The following is a 9,822-nucleotide window of genomic DNA, read 5'->3' as shown; positions in this document are numbered from 1 at the left end:
CTGGGGGGTGGGGGTGGTGGGGAACATGTGTTGGACATGGGTGGGGGCCAGCTGGCAGGTGCCCCACAGTGCTGGGTGGTGGGGGTGGTGGGGAACATGAGTTGGACATGGGTGGGGGCCTGGTGGAGGGTGCCCCTGCACTGCTGGGGGGTGGGGGTGGTGGGAGACATGGGTGGGGGCCTGGTGGAGGGTGCCCCTGCACTGCTGGGGGGTGGGGGTGGTGGGGAACATGAGTTGGACATGGGTGGGGGCCTGCTGGCAGGTGCCCCACAGTGCTGGGGGGTGGGGGTGGTGGGGACATGAGTTGGACATGGGTGGGGGCCTGGTGGAGGGTGCCCCTGCACTGCTGGGGGGTGGGGGTGGTGGGAGACATGAGTTGGACATGGGTGGGGGACTGGTAGAGGGTGCCCCTGCACTGCTGGGGGGTGGGGGTGGTCGGAGACATGGGTGGGGTTCTGCTGGCAGGTGCCCCACAGCGCTGGGGGCCTGCTGGCAGGTGCCCCACAGTGCTGGGGGGTGGGGGTGGTGGGGACATGAGTTGGACATGGGTGGGGGCCTGCTGGCAGGTGCCCCACAGTGCTGGGGGGTGGGGGTGGTGGGGACATGAGTTGGACATCGGTGGGGGCTTGGTGGAGGGTGTCCCTGCACTGCTGGGGGGTGGGGGTGCTGGGAGACATGGGTGGGGGCCTGGTGGAGGCTGCCCCTGCACTGCTGCGGGGTGGGGGTGGTGGGGACATGAGTTGGACATGGGTGGGGGCCTGGTGGCATGTGCCCCACAGTGCTGGGGGGTGGGGGTGGTGGGGACATGAGTTGGACATGGGCGGGGGCCTGGTGGAGGGTGCCCCTGCACTGCTGGGGGGTGGGGGTGGTGGGAGACATGGGTGGGGGCCTGGTGGAGGCTGCCCCTGCACTGCTGGGGGGTGGGGGTGCTGGGAGACATGGGTGGTGGGGAACATGAGTTGGACATGGGTGGGGGCCTGCTGGCAGGTGCCCCACAGTGCTGGGGGGTGGGGGTGGTGGGGAACATGTGTTGGACATGGGTGGGGGCCTGCCGGCAGGTGCCCCACAGTGCTGGGGGTGGGGGTGGTGGGGAACATGAGTTGGACATGGGTGGGTGCCTGGTGGAGGGTGCCCCTGCACTGCTGGGGGTGGGGGTGGTGGGAGACATGGTTGGGGGCCTGGTGGAGGGTGCCCCTGCACTGCTGGGGGGTGGGGGGGGTGGGGAACATGAGTTGGACATGGGTGGGGGCCTGCTGGCAGGTGCCCCACAGTGCTGGGGGGTGGGGGTGGTGGGGAACATGTGTTGGACATGGGTCCCACAGTGCTGGGGGGTGGGGGTGGTGGGGAACATGAGTTGGACATGGGTGGGGGCCTGGTGGAGGGTGCCCCTGCACTGCTGGGGGGTGGGGGTGGTGGGAGACATGGGTGGGGGCCTGGTGGAGGGTGCCCCTGCACTGCTGGGGGGTGGGGGTGGTGGGGAACATGAGTTGGACATGGGTGGGGGCCTGCTGGCAGGTGCCCCACAGTGCTGGGGGGTGGGGGTGGTGGGGACATGAGTTGGACATGGGTGGGGGCCTGGTGGAGGGTGCCCCTGCACTGCTGGGGGTGGGGGTGGTGGGAGACATGGTTGGGGGCCTGGTGGAGGGTGCCCCTGCACTGCTGGGGGGTGGGGGGGGTGGGGAACATGAGTTGGACATGGGTGGGGGCCTGCTGGCAGGTGCCCCACAGTGCTGGGGGGTGGGGGTGGTGGGGAACATGTGTTGGACATGGGTCCCACAGTGCTGGGGGGTGGGGGTGGTGGGGAACATGAGTTGGACATGGGTGGGGGCCTGGTGGAGGGTGCCCCTGCACTGCTGGGGGGTGGGGGTGGTGGGAGACATGGGTGGGGGCCTGGTGGAGGGTGCCCCTGCACTGCTGGGGGGTGGGGGTGGTGGGGAACATGAGTTGGACATGGGTGGGGGCCTGCTGGCAGGTGCCCCACAGTGCTGGGGGGTGGGGGTGGTGGGGACATGAGTTGGACATGGGTGGGGGCCTGGTGGAGGGTGCCCCTGCACTGCTGGGGGGTGGGGGTGGTGGGAGACATGAGTTGGACATGGGTGGGGGCCTGGTAGAGGGTGCCCCTGAACTGCTGGGGGGTGGGGGTAGTCGGAGACATGGGTGGGGGCCTGCTGGCAGGTGCCCCACAGTGCTGGGGGGTGGGGGTGGTGGGGACATGAGTTGGACATGGGTGGGGGCCTGCTGGCAGGTGCCCCACAGTGCTGGGGGGTGGGGGTGGTGGGGACATGAGTTGGACATGGGTGGGGGCCTGGTGGAGGGTGCCCCTGCACTGCTGGGTGGTGGGGGTGGTGGGAGACATGGGTGGGGGATGGTGGAGGCTGCCCCTGCACTGCTGGGGGGTGGGGGTGGTGGGGACATGAGTTGGACATGGGTGGGGGCCTGGTGGAGGGTGCCCCTGCACTGCTGGGGGCTGGGGGTGGTGGGAGACATGAGTTGGACATGGGTGGGGGCCTGGCGAGGGTGCCCCTGCACTGCTGGGGGGTGGGGGTGGTGGAGACATGGGTGGGGGCCTGGTGGAGGGTGCCCCTGCACTGCTGGGGGTGGGGGTGGTGGGGAACATGAGTTGGACATGGGTGGGGGCCTGCTGGCAGGTGCCCCACAGTGCTGGGGGGTGGGGGTGGTGGGGAACATGAGTTGGACATGGGTGGGTGCCTGGTGGAGGGTGCCCCTGGTGGCTGGGGGTGCAGGGGGACATGCGTTGGTGGGCAATAGTGCAAGTTGACATGTGGGTTGGCTGGGGGGCATGGCCATGGTGGATGGGGTGCCTGCAGGACATGTGCAGGGTAGGCCCCTGTGGTGTGAGCCACCTGCAGGGGCCGTGGAGGGTGTAGAGGGAACACCTGGGAGGACCCACACGTGCAATTCACGTGTGGTGCTCCCCGCGCACCCCTGTAATACACATACCCTGATGGAATCGCGTGTGATACTTTCCGCGCACCCCTGATATGCACATACCCTGCTGATATCGCATGTGAAACTTCCCACGCACCCCGAAATACACATAGCCAGGACATTTGCGTGTGTAACTTCCCGCGCACCCCTGATATACATGTACCCTGCTGACTTCGCGTGTGAAACTTCCCACGCACCCCAAGATACACGTAGCCAGGAGATTTGCGTGTGTAACTTCCCGCGCACCCCTGATATACATGTACCCTGCTGACTTTGCGTGTGAAACTTCCCACGCACCCCAAGATACACGTAGCCAGGAGATTCGCATGTGTAACTTCCCGCGCACCCCGAAATACACATAGCCAGGAGATTCGCGTGTGGAACTTCCCGCGCACCCCGAAATACACGTAGCCAGGACATTCACGTGTGGAACTTCCCGCGCACCCCTGGAATACACGTACCCTGCTGATATCGCGTGTGAAACGTCCCGCGCACCCCGAAATACACGTAGCCTGGACATTCGCGTGTGGAACTTCCCGCACACCCCTGGAATACACGTACCCTGCTGATATTGCATGTGAAAATTCCCGCGCACCCCTGATGTACACGTACCCTGATGGAATCGCGTGTGGAGCTTCAAGCGCACCCCTGTAATACACGTACCCTGCTGAAATTGCGTGTGGAACTTCCCGCGCACCCCTGAAATACACGTACCCCGCTGAAATCGCGTGTGGAACTTCCCGCGCACCCCTGAAATACACGTACCCTGCTGAAATCGCGTGTGGAACTTCCCGCGCACCCCTGAAATACACGTACCCTTCTGAAATCGCGTGTGGAACTTCCCGCGCACCCCTGAAATACACGTACCCTCATGAAGTCGCGTGTGAAACTTCCCGCGCACCCCTGAAATGCACGTAGCCAGCTGAAATGACGTGAGGTACTTCCCGCGCACCCCAGTGATACACTGAGCCTGTTTGCCGTGCTGGTACAGGGTTAGCGCAGCCCTTTGCGCTGGATTGGGGATTTTGATGGCTTTTCCGTGCGCGAGAGGCGTTCTTGGGGGCGCAACTGGCACTGCTGCAGGGTCGCTGCACCACTGTGCGCCACGGCTGGTTTTGGTAGCTGGAATCCATGAATACGCTGTGCGCGGAAATGGGTTTTGGCGCATGCGGCTGGCGCAGGGATTCGCACACGCACACTGTGCGCCAGCCGCGTGTGCCACTTGTGCGCTGAATTCTATGAATTACCTCCTAAATGTCTCAATTTGGGCTGCAAAGCTCGCAGACAACGGGGACAAAATTGGGGCAATAAGAACGCGCCAAGCGGGCTGTGGCATTTGTGAGAGAAGCCAGTTTGCATTTGCACATTGAGGCGCACTACATAGAGGGATTCTAAACTTCAAGTTCTCCCAGATGCCTATACTACGTGATGTTGCAAATAAAGAATGCGAAGGACAGAGGCTTTGATTTTCAGCTCGCGCCCAGATGAGGCCCACAAGTCGCACTGGAAGTATAACGGTCTATTGTTTTTTGACCTTGAGACAGGGACCATGCCGAAAGAACTACATTTGAAGGGGGTGCGCAATAACGTAAGAGACGATAAGGCAGAAAATTCAGAAACTAGACCGAGTTTCATTTTAGTTCAGTATACGAAAAATCATTGTCAAGAGCACGGTCCGTTTTACAGACTGCATTACGAAGAGACACAATGGAAATTTCAAATATAATGTAAGTAAATCTTTACACGCTTTTATACCGGAATGAAGATTTAATGAATGGATGCATGAATAAATGAATGAATGAAGAGCTAGGAAAAGCAAGGAAAACGTGTTCGTAGTGGGCACATGGGCATTCAGGTCCACTGGTCTCACCGATCTCGGTCCTTGGCCCAGCCACTTTTCCCTGCACTGCCTACCTGCACTACGGGACTGTCTCTGTATCCTTCAGCCCCTTCTCCCGGCATTTACTTTGCACTTGCCACCAGCTGGCCCTATTATTTAATTTGTATTCAACTAACCATGTACAGCACTTTTACCCCCCCTCCCCCATGCGCGATCAGAAAGACACCTGGCCTAGTAGGATCGTTGTCTGTCTGCCCTTGTTCCCCACCTGCCTCGTCGCGCCTTGAAACACTTGAGTATAGGCGCGTTACAAATGCCATATCATATATCATATCATTCCTCACACATGTAGACTAACTGTCGTTTATCATTGTGTGCTGGCCTCGATTTATTTTGTTACTTTTCGCATTGATTTTAGAGCTGAACATACTCCATTGAACTATCCTTGCAAGTAAATAGTTTCTGATCGGCTGTAATAAATAAAATGAGTATTATTAATGAAGATCGGCTGGCGAGACTAATTATAATTTTTTTTTCATTTTCATAACAGGTATTTGCTCCCCTTCTGCTACTGCCATCGGTTTGAGACACCAGCAGACGGTTTCTTCGTGAGACACCTGCAGCTTCGTGTGAACAACTGGAGCACACTGACAATTTTATGGGACGATCGCCAAGGGCCCACATGCCCTTACGCTGTACTAGTGGCTAGAAGCAACATATCAACCTTTACGATGGACTAGTGCCTAGTTGATGGAACAGCCTTGTGGTTTACCGTGCTTCCAAAGTGCTTCTTTTAACGAAAAGCAACACCCTGTGTACCATTGCGGATACAGATAAAAGAAAATAAATGGCTTTCGGAGTTCATATGGCAATTGCTGAATATTCTCTAAACATTTAATGTCAAATAAATGTACTTTACCAAATGTACCGTGTTGCTGTTTGATTTTAAATTACAGTTTCATATTCCGAATTGTGGTGCGCTGTGTTGTGAGCTGGTCTGTGTTGGTTTCCGGGTTCTGTGTGAAGTCGCGTAGAAGACGACTGGGAGCGTTTGCTTACGCAGCACAGTAACGTCACGGAGAGAGGCGGGAAATATGAATGTTTTGATAATGTCAGGCTCAGGGGCGGGGGAATTGATTTAGTGCCGTAAAAGCAGGTCAGCCAGGGCGATGCGGCCAGTGATAGGATTATCACAAAATGGCGGCTGCCTGGTGCCTGTTTTCGCGTGCGTTTAATGGACGAAAACTTGGGTAAGGTCCATAGAAAAGTTTTCTAAAATCGAGCCACTTAGGCTTAAAAAAACATGGCCGACCCGTAGGGACAATAAAATGTTTTACTAGACCATGCCTTTAAGTATGATTGAACCCCTATACATTGACATTGAATGACCCCCCAAGAAATGTTATATACATTTCATATAAACTCGATAAATACCCAGCTGTAGTTTATATAACTGAACACCTATATATTAAATTGAATCCCAATAGATTTTAATGGTTGTATGGTGGCAGACTTTGATGACAAGCTTGTCTTGGAGGTTGATATATAGTCTGTATTTTTCATGCACTTTTACTTGTTTCTTTTTTTTTATGGAGGGTTCTCACAGATCCCGCAGCCCACCCCGACCACCTCGCCCCTCTGTAAAACCAGCCTCCACTCGTCTACCCTTACATACTCTTATTTGGTCTGACCATGTGGTCATTTCCTTCTCGGTGAATGTGTCTCCTATTTCCTTGATGCACACCCTTCCCCGACCCCCCTCATGGCACTGGAGCAATATTGGAGGTGTTGAAATCTCCTCTGACATCATTTACTCACTTCCTGTGGACACCCCTTGTGATTGTATTGCTCTCTCTTTAGCAATGGTCAGCACTGCTAATCATTTGACGCCACTGAAAGCATCTAGATCTTGTGGTCGCCCTTCCGAGCCTTGGTTCTCGGCCGATCTTGCTGGTCTCTGTCTGGCTCTAAGACAAGCAGAGCAGAAGTGGCGCATACCCTACTGTCCCAAAGCACGTCCTGCACTGCGCAAAGCTACTGTTTTATATCAACATGCTATAGTACAAGCTAAATGTTCCTATTTTGCATCTCGTGTGGAAGTTGAATCCCCTAAGGAACTTTTCAAATTGGTCCAGTCGTTTTCCTCCCTTCCCTCCACTAATCAGATGATTGCTTTGCAAAGACTCTGTGCCTCTCTTTCAACATTCTTTGTTGATAAAATTGCTAATTTTAGGCAGACAATCACCGGCCAGTTAACCTTGTCGGTTTTGCCAGCGATGTTATGGTCCCTAGGCAGTCTTTCCAGACCTGGTCCGCTTTCCCGGTCTATCAGGACTCTGTTATTCTAGCTACTCTTAATATTAAATCGGCCTCCCCTGCAGACCCTATTCCGCTCAGCATTCTAAAAACCATCATCCCTGCGATTGCACCTCTAGTCACCACGGCTGTTAATCTGTTTTTTTCTACTACTCACTTTCTTGCTATACTTAAACACGCTTTGATCACCCCTCTTCTCAAAAAGCCTATTTTGGATCCTTCTATTCCTCCTAACCTTCATCCAATTTCTCTTCTTTCTTTCCCTATGAACTTTTATTAAAGCTTTGGGCACTCCTCTTTTTATGCTCCTTTCTGGAAGATTCTTGTTTTCTTGACCTTTTCCAGTCTAGTTTTCGGCCTGGCCGTGAAACAGAATCACTCCTGCTGTCTGTGGTTGATGATTTGGCCCGGATTGTGGATCAGGGTGGCATTGGAGCCCTGATCCTGCTGGACCTCTGCCGCATTTGACACTGGGGACCAAGGCATCCTCATGGGGAGAGTGTCTTCAGCAAGCATTTCTGGTCTGGTCCTGGACTGGTTTGGGTCATTTCTTTCTGATCGCTCTCAGTCTCTCTCTCTCTCTCTCTCTCTCTCTTTCTCTCTCTCTCTTTCTCTCTCTCTCTCTCTCTCCTTTTATCTCACCTCCTATGCCCCTCACGTGTGGTGTTTCCCAAGGTTCTTCTTTTTCCCCTTTTCTTGTTAAGCTTTATATTCAGCCTCTTGTTAAAACTGATTCACTCTTTTGAGGTTTGGTTTTCTCATATGCGTAAAACACTCTTGGTGCGGCTTGATCTCTTTCTTCTTACCACTGTTGAGCGCTGTCATACCTGTCTGTCTGCCATCCATCTTCGGATGGGAAAAATTGGCTTTGCCTTAATGGCAAAAAAACTGAGGTCCTTATAGTCGGCTCTGCCCCAGAGTCCTTGGGGTGGTCCTCAGCCTTCTGGCCTGCTGAACCTGTCCCCTTGCCTTCCCCTTCTTTAGTGATGAGACGCGGGCACCAGAGACGTGTGTAGGACGTCGACCTGACGGTAGGAAAGTGATTGCCTTCGTCCATATGGGCTAGGGCAGGAAACTGGGGTTCGTTTCCTTTTTTATGTAGGTACTGAACACACCTTTGGCTTTGTGCCCTATTGAAGCATGACAGGATCTTTTATCTTCAAGAAAGAATTCTTTAGGGCATTTTCGACTACCAGCCTAGTTGTGCCCTTTGCTGTTGCAACTTTTATTCCGAACGCATGGAGGAGACAAAGACATTTAATTAATAGCGGTGGTCACTCAATGGTTGTTTTGAAATTTTGTAGGTGTCCCTATTTGGGGGTTATGTGAGATTCCCTCATGGCCTGGATGTATTTTATATTGTGTGTGAATGTTTTAATGGAGACTTTTACTTTTAAGATGGACTAAGTGGTTCTTGTTGGTTCTTAGTATGTTTTTAGCATGAGACTTTTTATTTGTTTTGGAATGGCTTAGCCTAATCAATTAAAGATTGATTAACTTGAAGGTGCCAAGAGTTCATCATTTAATAGTATTTTATGCATTGAAAAGCTAGAAAACGTGGTCTCCAGTCACATGGTCAGATGGAAATAGACTGTGGGTCTAGCTGCACCAAAACCAGAAGATAAGACCATGCCACACTCCCTCTTATTCCCAGACATAGTGAGCTTCTACAAGTCCGGGTTCAAAGCCTTAATTGAATGGCAGACCGCAGGAGTGATGATGAATGAGGGCTAATTGGGTGGGGAGGCATTACCATTCCCAGCGCCTGGGGTAACCAGCTTGCGTGCTGCTAGCAAGTGGAATATTCCAGAAGGGTAAAAGCATGTCAACCGATTATAGAGGGCCACGTATTAAGGAGGCCTATAGTTTGTTTAACCAATAGGGTGTCAAATGTTAGTATGACACGGAAGATGACTTGCACTTGGGATGGGCTTAATTGTCCACCTGATCTTATAGACCCAATCACAACCCCTGTCAGTATGGAACGTATACTTAGATGTTCCCGTTAAGCCTCTCACTTTCCCTAGTACGTTTTCTTAATTTGTCACGTAGTATGATGTCAATGATGAGTTTTTGCTATAAATGTGTGTTTTTTTATGCGACACGTTGAGAGAACTCGGGCAAACGTCCGTTGATGTCTTTTGTTTTAGATAATTGTTAATAAAGTAGTACTGAGTTTCGCCAACTTCCTGAGTCGGTTTGATTATTGATGTATGAGTACATTCTGCATCCTCATCTATCTTTGAGTATTGCTACCTCATCTTAAAGGGCTCCAAGTCTCGGGGGTCACCGCAATGTGGCACGCAGCATACCATCAGACAACTCTCATCTTAATCCACTTGCTCTAATAACACGCCGGGACAGCAACAAGAGTTTACAGTCCCAGCGTGTGTATCTTAGCAATGTGCGAGCGTGCTGCACCATCACGTTGCGATTTGCTTGAATAACACACTTGGATTGCAACAAGGGTTTACAGTCATGGCGTGTGTCTCCCAGCAATGAGCGAGCGGGACTACATCCTTGCAGTGAAGCTCCCAGAGCTCTTCAAATGATGCCTTCTGCTTCCTGTGCTTCCCCCTCTCCTAAACTTAATTTTCCTGTTGTGGTGACTCTGTGCCCTCATCTAGATGCGGAGACCGCTCCTCAGCTGCAGCCTGCACCCTGCAGGTCCTTTCTCCCACTTGGTGCCACTGCCCAGCAAGGCCCTTGAGAGTTCC

This window comes from Ambystoma mexicanum, chromosome 2q (assembly GCF_040938575.1).
Source record: "Ambystoma mexicanum isolate Mex_15411 chromosome 2q, UKY_AmexF1_1, whole genome shotgun sequence".
NCBI classification, from domain to species: Eukaryota; Metazoa; Chordata; class Amphibia; order Caudata; family Ambystomatidae; genus Ambystoma; species Ambystoma mexicanum.
This window is presented reverse-complemented; position numbering follows the sequence as displayed.